This window comes from Nelumbo lutea, chromosome 7, assembly GCF_056320005.1.
Source record: "Nelumbo lutea isolate HS-2025 chromosome 7, American lotus-T2T, whole genome shotgun sequence".
NCBI lineage: Eukaryota > Viridiplantae > Streptophyta > Magnoliopsida > Proteales > Nelumbonaceae > Nelumbo > Nelumbo lutea.
The window spans coordinates 48,785,716-48,801,092 of record NC_142690.1 but is presented as its reverse complement, the minus strand read 5'-3'; the positions used below and the strand labels follow the sequence as shown (position 1 = coordinate 48,801,092).

Genomic DNA, 15,377 nt, shown 5'->3' with positions numbered 1-15,377 from the left:
TGGACCTAAGGCTAAAGTCAAGCGTGACCAGTCCAACTTGTGCTAAGCCTGCATTGAAATTTGTTACACCTGGGTTAATTTTCGATAAAGGCTTGTTTTGATACACCAAGGTTAATTTTGAATTTCCCTACAGCTACCGTCAAAGTTGAGTTTGATGAGTCCTTTGGTTAGGGGAGCCTAGATTGTACGAGCCCGATTATTCAGTTGGGTGAGTTCATTTATGTGATTTATATATTTTGGGTGATTGGAAATGATCTAAGACTAGGAATGTCCAACAAGAAAGATACACCCTCAAGCAAGAGGAGTGTGTCAAAACCGCTATGTTCAAGACAGTAGGAATCCTAGTTTGACTAGGACCTTGGTGGATAGTTAGACTAGGATTCTTGTATAAGTCCTTGGGTAATATTAGGATGTGTGTTGGAACACTCATGGTTGAACTGGGACTCCTGATGAAGAATACTAATTGCACTTCGACAAATCTCCTAGGGTTGTCGTAGAGTATCCTAATTAGACTAGGATCTCACACTCGGGTATTTTGCTTTTAAAGAGTTTTAAAGGTTATTTATTCATATGTTTAGATAATTATTTTGGAAATTGTTTTGAAAATTATTTTGGAAATTGTTTAGATATGGAACTCTCTATATATCCGTGGAATAAAGAAACCTAAAACCCTCGTCACAATAGTGATTGACCCTTTTTTTCTTCTTTCTTTTCTGCTTCTCTGTAGCCTTTCAAGTGGTACATGGAGATCGGGAGGGTAGCTTCGTGAACTGTGGCAAAGATTATGGGAAGCTCGTCGTGATTGTCGACGTAATTGATCAGAATCGGGTATGTACTTTGATCCAGTTGCCGTTTTGTTTGGATCTCTCTCCTACTGCTCTGCAAACTTTTTGATTAGTTCAATTATTTATCGTTTAAGATGTTCTTTTCCCCTCAAATCTCTAGGAGGGAAATTTTTGAATGATGTGAAACTTCATTTGGGTATCTTCTTCGTTGTCTGCTTGCCTATTGGTCTTCGTCGGGGTATCGAAAATGATATCAAGGGTTTTTGTTGGTTTATTTTTTCTCTACATTCGTATTTAAAAAAGTTAAACTTAAAAAGAGCCGAAATTTTATTAGCATGTTGAGAAGAATATAGTCGCAAATGGGATGTGTGTTTGTGTTCTTTTTTATTCTTTTGGGTTATTTGTCTTGCTCTGGTGAATGGTGAATGAAATGTGAAATGAATATAACAAAGAACCGTTGGATATGCTTCTTCAGTAGGTTGCCTGTTTCTACATTTTTAATCTTTTCCTGATAGCTTGCATTTCTTCTGATAGTTCAGAGATTTATGTCTAGCTGCTTTCTTTTTAGTGTGTTTACCTTATGTGTTTTAACTGCTTACATGGAAGAATTCATAACCTATCATTGAACGGGTAAACCATTCGTGGGTCTAAAGCTCATGGCATCTGAACTAAGAATATGTGGATGTCGTCTTTATTCTGATATGCTCTTGAAGCTATTTATCCCAACAGAATGTTTAGAAGATTCTTGGGATTCAAGTGCATCCTTTGGCTTTTCATGTGCATCATCAAATGTGCATCATCAAACCATGGGCACATAATTGAAACCGACTCGGTCCCTTTGGTTTTTGAAAAGTTCTGAACTGAGATTAAACCAAACCATTTGTGTGTCTAAAGCTCATGGCATTTGAACTAAGAATATGTGGATGTCGTCTTTATTCTGATATGCTCTTGAAGCTATTTATCCCAACAGAATGTTTAGAAGATTCTTGGGATTCAAGTGCATCCTTTGGCTTTTCATGTGCATCAAACCATGGATACATGATTGAAACTGACTCGGTTCCTTTGGTTTTTGAAAAGTTCTGAACTGAAATCAAACCAAATCAATTGGTTAATTGGTGTAAATACATATATATTCATCAAAAAATACATAGATAGATACATGCATATTGTGTGCGTGCGTGTGAGAAAATCTATGATGTTGGAAGTACATGGTATTGGAAGAGCTTTGACCAATAATTTGAATTAGATGTAAAGGATAATTGATAGTTTATGTGTTCTTTTACATCTTAATCAAATAATTGGAAATTTTGTTGTTTATTTATGTTAATTTACTTATTTATTGCTTTTATATAACAAGAAATAATAGGAAATTAGATGTGGGTTTTAAACCAAACCCACCCTACCCTTCCCCTACCCTTGTATACGGGGAGGGTTTTGCATTTTCATGTGCAATGAGGGTTTGGATTCTCAAAATCAAGTCTAGAATTTACAAAACCCTCGTTGAACCCACTTATTGCCATCTCTGCTCGGGCTAGGCTTAGGCTTGGGCATATTGAGCTTTGTACCTCAATTTCCAGTTAGAATAGGTTGGTAATATATATAGATATATATCATAAAATGTTGGGTAAACTTAAATTGCATTGGATTAGTACCCGAGGCCTCAACGTAAGCCCAATATCTAAGTTTAGTTAAAGCCTAAGTATTTTTGGCTCAAGCCCACTTTAAATTTCTAAAACGTTAACCCAACCGGTGCAAAAAATTTGATTGAATTGGGTTGGGCTTGAATTGGTTACTCTTAACTTGCACCCCTACCTCTATTGCCTGAAATTGTTTTAACAAAGCCCGTGCATTGCACGGGTCCCTACTAGTATATATATTAAAGTAAAGCAAACCACGTTAGATGGCCTTTCCTTGCTTCATTATCCCAATCTTGCATTTCTAGAAGGCGTGCAAGATTCCTTATAAATGCCCAAGGAATTGCCGCCTCAACATGGCAACCTCCCTATTTTTGCCCAAAAATTATCACTCCCCAAACCATTCCTTATTTATCTCATCCAACCAAGACCCCGCATCTAATTTCCTCTTTTTAAACAGATTTAATCCCCTTGATTATAGGCAACTCTATGTCTCCCCTAATCAAGGATGCTTACTTTTCCTTTTATCCCTAATTACCTCTATTAGTATTGGAGTTTACCTCATTTATTTTTACTTACCAAAATTTTGTTTTTCAATTTTTCTTATTTTCCAATCATTTCATTCAACATAATGTTTTTGTGTTTTCAAATCGTTTTTCTTAAACTACTTCTACATGATTGGAAAAACCATTTCACATTGAGAGAAGTGATTGAGACATTTTATGTTTCAATTTAATTTTTTAGTTTTAAAGTTTTAATAATTCTGTTTTGTGAAGTTGCAATAACGTAACACTGCGGCTATACAATTAAGTTTTAGCTTCCCGAGTATCTCATCAGTCCCCTGCTTCATTTCTCATCGTGAAGCTAATAGTGTTCGAGTTTCTTGACAACTTGCAAGTTAGTCATTGCAAGTTACTACCGATTCAAGTTAGTCATTACAAACCCCCGTAATTTTTTTTTTTGTTGCAGAAATAACTTGTTTGGAGCCTGTAAGTGGAAGTCACGAACATCCTCAACCCAGCAGGGGCGGAGCCATGAAATTGTTAGAAGGGGGGCCAAAACATAAATGAAGTATGTATGGACCCATAGGAAGGGCCAACCATTGAGATGGGGAGTAGGGAGAGGAGAAAATTTATATGAAAAATTGTTTTTCGGTGGGGAATTTCTAAACCATAGGGGGGGCCGTGACTCCCTTGGGTCCCCCCTGGCTCTACCTCTGCAACCCAGGTACGTTGTTTCAACTATCCATCTCTTTTGTACTTGGTGTAAACATTTTTCATGAAATTTTGAAAGGAAATAAGAAAGAATACAATACTAGGATGGTTCTAGATGGTCCCTACCATTTATAGGAAATCAATGGTAAAAAAACAGAGTAAAAATGTCATCGATTCCCCGTGACCCATTTTTAACAAGCGGGCGAAGAAGACAATCAAGATGGGTCATTATGGATCATATTTTGAAAAAATCGGCCATAAGTTTTCCATCCTGAATATTTATCAAAAATACCTAGTTTTTCTTTTTGACATCATATATTTTTTAAACTCTAAGGTAAGGTGAACAATTTTTAATTCTATTGTCTAATATAGTAAACAATTTATTACTTCATATTAATCGACTTTAAAAGCATTACACTGGTTTGGTCCTACCAACGTTTATTGGTGTCAATTGAACTGGATTTGGTCCAATTCGATCTTGTTCAATATGAGTCCATTACAGGTTGACTAGGTCCAATCCAATCTAATGAATATTTTGGACTATTTTGCATCAGTTCAATTCAATGTTTGAACCTCTGGTATGTTCAAATTGATTTTAATTGAGATTGGTTCTAATCCAAACGTGGTCCATTGACACCTATATTATTTTCTTCTATCAATGGACCAAAAATTGGTTCAATCCAATCCAATCCAATATAAATCCATTACGGATGGGCCAGGTCCAATCCAACTCAATAAATATTTTGGGCCATTAAGTCTGGACTCGTCCAATACAATATATCTTATCAGTTCATTCAATCCATCCAAATTGATTTTGATTTGGATGGGTCCAACCCAAAATTGGTCCATCGACAACTCTAAGTAAGAAACTACCAAATAGAAAGTAGAGGTAGAATTTGAGTTTCCATAGTTTTTCCTATTAACTTGAATTAGCAATGCATTATTTTTTATTGATTTGTTTCCTTTAATTAGCCGTGCATTATATATTAATATATATAATTTTATTATACTATTTTATTTTATTATTGTATATATAAACAATTGTATATATCAAAATTCATAAAAAATAAAATTTTAAGATTTTTTTAAATTTTGTGTATTTTATTCATTTATTATTATTTTATTATTTATTTAAAAAATATACCTCTCATAACTTAACCCGATTCATGACCCAGTCTAACCCAAGCCCTACTTGTAATATGGCATGGTATGACACAACACAGGCCCACATAGACTAGGGGACCATGTTGGCAAAATATTCCGGGGAGGGAAGCATGGCCCGGCTCGGCCCGCCAAAATCACAGGCCGCCCATGGGCCATGTCATGCCGACCCAGCACGATACGGTATACAGCTGAAGACGCCGACCCCTAACTTTTCTAGATTTCTTGGACAAAGACTAGAGTTCAAATCAGCCCCACAGAATGCGTCGCAGAAATGTCTCACATCACATCATAATCGTGTATTGGGACATCTCCCAGTGACTCTGGGCTTTTTGGCGAATTAAATTGTTCATTTGTCTTCCACCATAAGAAAAAAAAGGTGTTCATCTTCCTCCACGGGAAAATAGAAAAAAGAAAGGTGAAATTTCTCATGAGTAACTTCGTATTTTGTTTATTCGAGTCGATTATCTTGTTATGTTGCTGCAAGTTTCGATCTTGTTTAGGGTTTCTGGGTATTTTGACGAGCTGTTTCGGTTTTATGGTTCTTTGAATTAGGGTTTATGTGAAGAAGATAAATCTTTCTTGTCTTTACTTGATAAATTAGTGTTGTTGTCATTTGCTCCTATTTTGTTTCCACTGTCTATGCTGTTCTGGAAATCGATCTTTGTTCCAGTATAAACAATTTTTTTTTTCTTTTCCTCTTTTTTGGATAAAGATATTGGTTTTACTGTTGTTAGCGTCCTTATTTGTGCATATTCGTCCTGTGCAGATACTCATCTGTTGATATTCAGGCATTTAATCTTGTCAATTCTTGATTTGCCAAGATGGTAAGGTTATTTTGTTTCTTGAATCTCTTTCTGTTTATTATATTATTTTTTATTTGTTTGTAATCCATTCTCTTAGCTTATTTTCTTTTTTAACAAACTCAGCACAATAAAATAGATTGACGAGGTATTCTATTTTCATTAGTTGGGATAAGACTTGGATGATGATGATATTTTCATAACTTGGGAAATGATATCAAGAAATTTATGATCTTTGCCAAAAATCTCATGCATTATCCTTTTCTATTTTGGTTGATAAAATTCAAATTGAACTATAAATTATGGATTTTTTATAATTTGGATGGATTATTATTAGTTCTAACAATAAATATTAATTTTAATATCTGTAGTTGAATTAACTACAACTTATATATTTTGCATGCTTGTTAAAAGTGAGACTACTGTACCTCTAAGTCGGTTTTATGTAAACTGTTATTAGTAGTTTTGCTTTGTTGTTCATCTCAAATACACCAGTTCACAAGATAGATAGGCATGCCAATGGGTGACTTGTGCACTTAGAGCATATTCTTTGTTTTGTCAATGCTTTTCTCTCTCTCTCTCTGTCTCTATGAAAAAAAAGAAAACATCATTTAGTTAGTGCCAATAAGATAAAATATGGTTCTCAACTTATTAGGTTATTACTAAAACAGCTATTTACACTAATAACATATGGTTTACACAAAACATATTAATAAATGGCCATTCAATCCCTTCTTGTTTGATAAACCGCAACAATGCTCCTGTTTAAGGGGCATCTAGTAGAGATACCTGTTTTTGTTTAGAGATAAACCACAACTCTCCTTATCTAAATGGGGGTGAGGGTTGGGTGGCTTAAAAACAATGTTTTAAAACCACAAGGCACAAAAAAAGCGCAAGAGGCAATCTGCACCTAAGGTCGTGCTTGCCTTTTCGAAGCAAGGCACAAAAAAAAAAACAAAAAAAATGCAGAAAAAGAATATTAAACATAATATTAAGAAAAATATAAACTTAAATTTTAAAATAAATCTTTTAAAACCTATTATGAAAAATTAAAATATATAAACATAACGTGTAAAGCATATTCAAATGAAAATTTAAAAATAAAATCAAACATATAAAACATTATCAAGCATATAAAACATTTTCAAGCATATAAAACCCACAATCTCTTTTTTTTTCCTTAATTGCATTATTTCAAATAGCTAATGTACCAAACTCCTCGAGGCAAGCCTAAACAAGTCCATGTTAGGGTCTTAGATTCTTAATCTTTACACCAGAAAAATGATTTAATAATTTTAATTGCCTTTTAAGAAGATATTTTATTAAGATGAATAAATGAATGGACAACCTCTTTATTTGAAATGGAATTGGACCATTCAGATTTGGGAATGTGTGTTTAACACCTGGATTTTGTGCATAAAGTTGAGGAGTGGTGGAGTGAAGTAATGAGGGGGATGACAAGACCAATTCCTCCCCAAATAGCAGTGTTCTGTTGGGAAGCCTATTATGGTAAGATCAGTACTATGGAAAACTTGCAAAAGAAGAAACCTTTTATGTGTTTGTCCCCTAATTGGTGCTCTTTGTGTAAAGTGAAGGGTGAGGACTGTAACCATTTGCTGATATCATGCTCCTTTTCTACCAATATTTGGAACTAGGTTGTTTTATTATTTGGGTGTAGGCGGAATTTGCCCTCTGAAGTAAAGTTGCTGTTCACTATGGTTGCTTTTGGGAGACTGACAAAAAGAGGGAAGCTAATGTGGAAATGTATCAGAGCTGCTATGTTGTGGACTGTATGGGAGGAGAGAAATGCTAGAATATTTCAAGACGAAAGAAGCCTTGCTAAAATCAAGGAATGCATATCGACAAGGACCATTTCATGGTTAAAATCTTCACACTTGTTGGCAGATTACAACTTTGATGACTTGAGGAGAAATTGGGATGCAGTGGCTGCTACAATTTCCACCAAGATCAAATCACAAGCTGAATGGATTCCCCCATTGGATGGTGTGATAAAATTGAATTTTGATGGAATCTGCCAAGGTAACCCAGGGCCATCGGGAATTGGTGGGATTCTGAGAGACAAAGACAGCAATATGTTGTCTCTATTTTCAGGACCAGTGGGTGAAGGTGATTCAATAAGGGCAAAGCTACTAGCAGCGGTACAAGGCATACAGATGGCTAGTCAAACTATCAAAGTGGAGTGACAAATTTGCTAGTAGAAGGGGATTCCAAGGTGGTAGTAGGCTGGCTAATTAGCCCAAAAACAGCTTGTTGGGGCTACAGGGATCTGTTAAAGAAAGTTAAATGGATGACAAGGAATATGACTGTCAGGTTTCAGTGGGTTAGAAGATCAGCAAATGCAATGGCTGATTCTCTGGCCAAGTAGGGGTGTCAAGGGGAGATCTATTTTGGTTTACTTTGTAATTGTGTCTCAGGCTTGGGCAATTTTGGTGTATATGGTTCAGTCCTAGGGGGGTAGCATCTCGTGCCTCCTCTTAGGCTGATTGTATTGCTGTTATTTGATTTAATAAAATTACTCTCATTTATAAAAAAAAGTAATGGGGGGGGGGGTGAAATGGAAGGGAGTTAGACTCCACAAAAATTTAAAAAGATTGAGATCCAAAATAAGAGAGTCGAACATGGATCAATTTGGAAGATTGGAGGTAGGGGTTTCAATAGAATTTGAAAATCCAATTTTGAATTTGAGATTCGACATAATCGAATCGAATTTGGATAAATTCGAATATCTAATCGGTCAAATTTGGATATCCTATTCATATTGAATAGTTTATCGGATTCAAATTCGATTCGATTTGGATATGGCCTGATTCGATTCGATAAATATTTGAATTTGATTGATTATTTAATTCTCATATATAATATATAAAATATTTAAATGTTTTATATAATTTTTATATATATAATAATTAAATTATATAAATAATTTTTATATTCATACTTTATATAAATAAAATATTTATTTTATATATTTATTAATTACCTAATATAATTAATTGGTTGGATCCGGATAGAATATTTGAATATTTAATCAGATTTGAATTCGAATATTAATTTTTAATATCTATTGGATACCAAATCTAATTCAAATTTGGATATTGCATGATTCGATTCGAATTCAATCCATTTACACCCTATTGGATTAACTAAAAGCCACCTTGATGACCTAAATTGAGGATCTAGATTTAAAGGAATCTCAAAGGATAATGAGTATATTGGAATGAGAATTAAGATGGAAATTGAAGAAGGAATAAGAAGAGGTCCTTTTGCGGGAGGAGTGTTCTTGGAGACAAAAGTCTGATGGATCAAGGAATGGGATGGAAACACTAAAATACTTTCATGGTGTGGCCAGTGGGAGGAGGAAGAAGAATTTTCTAGCTAATCTTGAGGTTGATGGAGTTGAAATAATTTTTTCTTTTGGATCAGCAACACAATTTTTTTATTGATAAGATTAAAACAACATATGAGTAAAATAAATTCTCAAGAGGAGATAGCTAGTTGGTTTGTTGCTCACTTTAAATCAATTATGCAATGACCACTTGAGTGGCTGTTTTTTTTTTTCCGTAAAGTTAAAAAATCCATTAAAATGAAAAAAAAAAAACAATTACAACCTAGACATGTGTTAAGGCAACACCTCCAATCAAAACTAAGGAGAAACTAGGTGCCCAAAGCTCAAACAAAGCTGACCCGAAAACAACTTACAACCCTAAACTCCCCTGAAAAACCAAAAAGAAACAAAAAACCATAACTTGAAACAACTTCTTGGAGAAAATAGGCTGCCAACATAGAAAAACTACATCCAAGCTCTCAACCCTCTCCCTCTCACCCACACCACTACAGCCAACCTCCTCTCACTCATTATCAACAAATTCTATTTCCCTCCCTTCACCTTCCTCCCAAATCTCACCCCCTTCTGCAACTGCTTTCCTTCCTCTTGTTTTGTTCAAAATGTTCAATTGCCTTCCTCACCATCACTTCCCCGCCCCGCCCCCCACCCCACAAAAAAAAAAAAAAAAGGCCAAGAGACTTCCCAATTGCCACATGTATGTTCACTAGTTGATCAATGCCCACTTTTCCTTTCTCAGTGATATTTTCCTTGGGGAGCTGTTCAACTCTATTCCCCAGTATCTTCCTCCCCCCTCCTTTCCTCTTCAACCTCAACTTGAACTTCAACATCCATTAATTTTTTTTTAAATCCCTCCCTTTCATCTTCCCCCTTCCCTTATCAACGATCTTCTCCGCATCCTCCTTTCCATCTTCAGTCTCTTCCTCTTCATTCCTTTTATTGAACTTTATCCTATTCCTTTACTTCCTCTCCCCTGATGATACTTCACAATTTTGATTTATTGAGTCTAAACCCGGAGCCTTCTTGGTTGAGTCTACTTCTAGACAAATTGCTCTGCCTCTATCCTTCAAAAAATTCTGACCTCTAGCTTTGGCTTTAGACCCCTTCCTCTTGTAGATTCTCTTAAATCTACAACAAGGTCTGTCTCCGACAAGTCCTTCCTTGAGACAATGAAAAAGCTTTGGTTATGTCATATGTGAACAAGCTGCCCATTGCTAGATCCTCTTGATTTTCTTAACTCACCTATAGTGAAATTCTCAGCATTAGGCATCTTCAAAACGTCTTCACTTCTTTTCCTACCTAAATCCATCCCCCAAAATTTTCCTATTAAGACTGATGTCATCAAGACTTTTTCCTTGCACAACATCTTAAGGTTCATGCCTCTTGCAACTCTCCCAAGTCTTGATCCAGCTCCTTACTGCTAGACTCATAGAAAAGGACCTTACTCTTTGAAGTAGTGAAATACACATTCCTCCTTGGATGACCTTCCTTATTAGAATTTTCTTCCATCTCAGCTCTTTCCATCCTTTCCTCATTGTTACTTTTCATATGATGTTGATCCATCACCTCTTCAATTGGAACAATTTTACTACAATCCTTTATCCCATTTGATGCAATGAAAAATCGTTCTTATAGTGCGAAGGTTTGTCCTTGACAGTAGCCCATCGTTGTGGATCACCTTCTTCGGTAGCCAATAAAAGTGCTTGGGAAACAAACTTCTTTGAGCTTGATTTGACCATTAGACACTTGGAGTAACTCAAGTCATCAATGCACGTGAACTTTGTAGTCACCCATTGCCAAATCTCTATCCTCTTACCTAAAACGTCAAGAGAGCTTGAGGTGCTATGTTTTAATCCTGTTACCTTTTCTGCCCTTAGTTTCTTAGCCACATCTGTCTTCACTAGTCATCCTCTAAACGACTAAACCCCGTTTTCCTTCCTTTAAACAGATATCAAAGCGGAAGAAGATGGACAAGGGTTACCATCCATAAGCTACAATTCCTTAGAAGTCATGTGATCATAAGACGAGTTATTTGCATTAGTTGAGCTATGCTTGACTCCTATTGGAGCACGTGCCCCATTTGGCCCAATCTGGTGCCCAAGCAGCAAGGCCCACACTACCCATCCATTAACATCTTTGCCTCACCTAATATATCAATTTTAACACCTCCTTCATTTGTACCCTCTCCTTCCAAAATTACTAGATTGTCCTTGATTGCCCCTACCCCTTCATCTTCCTTTTAAGTTATAACAACTTTGAAACACCCAACCTCATTTATCGTTTTCCCACATTCTAAGTTGATTTCTCTTCCCTTATCTCGAGCTCCTCCCACTCCCTCTCTTCTTCCACCTAGCTTCCAACCCGACAATGTCATCATCTTCCTCAGACTCTATGTTGCTCCTCCATAGCATCACTTCAGCTTCTAACGCAACCCATACCCTGTATCAAAGGCCATTCACCTACAACTCACGGATCTGGGGATGTCTTTTGGATTCACCCCCATAATTCTAATTCTAGTAACACTAAGATCATGGATATCAAGATCAACCAACATACCTCTAATGGCCAAGTTTGAATGGAATAGATATGGGATGGCTAGAAAGAAATTTTGAGGAAGAGGAGATCAAGCAAGTTGTCTTTGCGCTAGGGTACTGCAAGACAATAGTTAAACAGTAGGGGTACCGTGTGTCATTATGCTAAACAGTAGGGATAGTTTAGGAGATGTACCCTTACCAAAATCCACATTTGTTTATAATGGTCCCCTCATGATGCCCTTTCAATATATATAAGCCCAAAAAAATACGCTCAACAATAAGACATGTACACAAATTAACAAGTCCATAAGTAGGAAGACTCATAAAGTTAATATTAGAATCTCATTGACAACGGCAATTATTGAAGCCAAAGGCTCCTCATTCTATCTTCATCTCCAGAGTATGCCCCCTTCCCCTGCACAATTGGAACAAGAAAGACCAAAAATTAGCAAAGTTATTGATGTCAATGGCCTCTCTCTCTCACTAAAACACATGACTGTCAAATGACAACTATTTTAGTCCCTCTCCTCACATCTCTCTCCATCCATATCCATCTCCCAATTCTACTATCTGGTTGAGTGTTTTCAATGGAGTGAATTCAATGGGTGGGTGTTTTCAAAAAAAAAAAAAATGTATCTAAGTCTAAATAGGATACCTGTGGTGGTGAGGTAACCATTCCCCTCCCCTTAGCAACCATCTTCATCTGTACCCGATTTGCCTACAATGAACATAAAAACAAAATGGGTTGCTACAGGGTATCAAACAAACAAATAAAATGTGTTATATGGTGTTATACATAATACTTGATGTGGGATATTTGGTGGTCCAGATGATTCCATTGAAGTACTACCCCCACTCGCCCAACAATCATTGGTGCTTGGCTGGCTTCTCTGCTATAGAGGTGAGGGTGGTAATATTACCCCACCAATTGCCACATCCCTCCCCATACACATTCCCCTTCCATAATGTTGACCTCCACCACTACCCATGCCTCTTCCTCTTGAATGGGCTGCATCTTGTTGCGGTCCACCATGATATTCCCCATTTCAGGGCAAATTTTGACAACCTTGTGCAAAAGAGAGGATAGATAATTAGTTTGGGTAATGAAATTATCAAATCATAACAATAACATTTTTTTCACTCACCCGTGAGGGAGGATAATACTGTTGAGAAGGTCCTAGATAAACTTGTTCTGAAGAAGCTTGTGAAGGAAATTGCTGTGCCTGACACATATGCAAACCAATATCTCCACCATATGACACATGGTGAAATGTCTTAGATGCCATTTGATAACTGATTGCTAGCAAGTTGTTTCTAGAGTGCCCCACTTGCATTATAAACAACATCAACTAGTTTAGTTGACTGCCTAAAAGGATTAAACCACCATGTGTAAAGTTATTTGTAGTTTGTAGTTTGGACTAACTTTAGTTGTATTAATTTATCTATGAAATGGATTACCTGTGGTGTAGTGACATTTTGTTGATGAGTGCTTCTACCCTGGCCCTTGCATCTCTTGCGATTGTGATCTTCAGCCCCACAAAGTGTTCATCTCATCTTCTTACAGTTCCTTGACACATGTACCTCATGTGTAAATTCATCGGGACCCTTCCTCCTAGCCTTCTTTGGCCTACCAAGTTGCTTTCTAAGAGGTGGTGGTTTGGTAGTAATACGTTATGTTCTTGGCCATTGTGATACGTCGAGCACTAGTAGCACATAATGACTATCCCTTTAGGCATACAGTGGATCAACATAATCATATATGTTGCCTTATTGTGATTGAATGCACGAGATTGCATGACAACATGGTACCTCGTTAGTGCCTAGGGCCTACAAGAGCAAGTCTTAGCATGCAAATTAACCACTGCCCTTCTTCAGGAATGCTCAACTTCAAAATTCCCATTACCAGCATAAACAGAGAAGCAATTTCTGGCCTGTCCTTGAGCAATATCCAACTTCTTCTAGACATTAGGACATATTGGCCCCCTATCCCTTCTAAGCTTTTCTTGTCTTGTCTGAATCATTTTCATCATTTGTCTTCGAATGGTATCCGCTAGAATGATTATTGGCTTGTCTTTGCGGTCTAGAATCCACTTGTTGAATGACTCTAAAAAATTATTGCAGATATCATCACTTCTAGCCCTAGGACCAAATGAATACTTGGACCATAGATTAGAAGGCATAGCCTTTAACCACTCATATGCATCCTTGTTCAGGCTTTTCAACTTGTCCATATGCCACCGGAATTTAGGGATAGTGTATGCCATTACAGTTCCCCAAAGATAGTCCGTTAGGTCCTTTCCTTTGAAATGGTCTTTGAAGTTGGCATACATATTCCTAACACAGAACCCATGATCAACCCTTGACATTAACGTTTGAAAACATTCCACCAGCCCCTACATGGAAACGAGCATTAAGTTAATAGTTGATAGCATGTAATAAATGCAAATCACTACAAGTAGCAAATATGTAAGATTCCATTTACCTTTTACCTAACAGATATGTAAGTCCAATCACTCTTCTAGACTTCCAATGCAATCATTTAACAACCTTAAGAACTAGATCCATGCATGGGGTTCCTTCAAATGACACTCATCAAGCCCTATTATAGGTTGACATCCATCTCTGAAACCACTCCTCATAGCAGCTAAACAAACAAAAAGTCTCTGAAACTCTCTTGTACAACTTTGTCCTGTACAATTCTTACAAAACTCGATCTTTATCACACTGTCAGGATTCGTTTGTAAGATGGCTTCACAATAGTCCCTCAACCTACCATATTGTTCAGCATGAACACCTTCAATATCAACAACTGCCCTCTACTTTGCATGATAAGCCCTTGACCTTGAAACTTCAACCCTGAATTCTCAAAGGATTTCATTTTGTAGTGCACTAGCCTTCCAATCAGGTTCATCCCTAAATTGGTCCTTGTACTTGTCTGCCAACCATGTAGAAGTCACTCTTGTATTTGCATACACATGTGCACATGTATGCTCATCCCTATAAGACTTTATTTGGAATGCCTCTATATTTTGCAACCAAGAAGCATGAACTCACCAATCACACTTCTCATTCTTACAAAGTTGTAACCCTGGTGCCCTCGTTCTTGACATACTTAAAGTCAAAGCCATTCAGAATAGCATAATTAACTAGTGCCTTTCAGAAGGTTGTTGGATTGGAGAATACCATACCCACAACCAACTGTGGGTTATCTATCTGTCTCTCCAAGAAAGATTCATATTTGGGCCTACCTTCTTCATGAGACCCATACAAACTCTCTAAGTCAACTGGCTGCTCATAGTTAGATAGTATGTCTGACCCAACAACATCATCAACGGGTTGTAGATCTCCTGACATCACCACTAGCCTCATTACATTCGCTCTCAACATTATCTTCATGATCACTTTCCAGCTCATAATCAGGGTCCTCTTCCACATTAGACCCATAATCACCTTTAGACTTAGTGCCAAAATCAGCACCATAATTCGGATCATCTAGATTACCAAGTTCAATTGGGGATGGATCATGACATGTTGATGATGGTTGTGGAAAGTCATGATTTGAATGCAAATCATGTGACCCCATAGCTTGTGACAGCCTAGCCTGTGACATATTCGTTTCTGTACTCTCACATCCAGTAACATAAATATTGATGTGTCTGTGCCTCTCATGCACTTTGCACATCTCCACTACATCAGCAACATATTTCAACCATACTAGCCCATCATCCAAGTTTGCATTGGACTTCTTATATAACAAGTCACATATTTTACTGTATCCAAGATCTTTTATCAATAGTTGTATCTCAATGAATGATAAGAGTTCACCATCAACATTGTGGTTCACAAATACATCACCACCAGTATAAATCATTGGTGGCATAT

General features: G+C 36.8%; 1 protein-coding gene across 8 annotated transcripts in view; it reads left to right on the top strand.

Moving 5' to 3' along the window:
* The first annotated feature begins 4,914 nt into the window (after positions 1 to 4,914).
* LOC148846303 (uncharacterized) overlaps positions 4,915 to 15,377 on the top strand; it is a 33,673-nt gene continuing 23,210 nt past the window's right edge. For 4 of the 8 annotated variants that reach the window (XM_088955245.1, XM_088955239.1, XM_088955241.1 and 1 more), the window contains exons 1-2: positions 5,013 to 5,212; positions 5,564 to 5,621. The gene's annotated coding sequence lies outside the window, so the exon portion shown is untranslated. Of the gene's footprint in view, positions 5,213 to 5,563; positions 5,622 to 15,377 lie in introns of all 8 variants that reach the window. The other 4 variants (XM_088955242.1, XM_088955238.1, XM_088955243.1 and 1 more) reach the window with 3 other exon arrangements.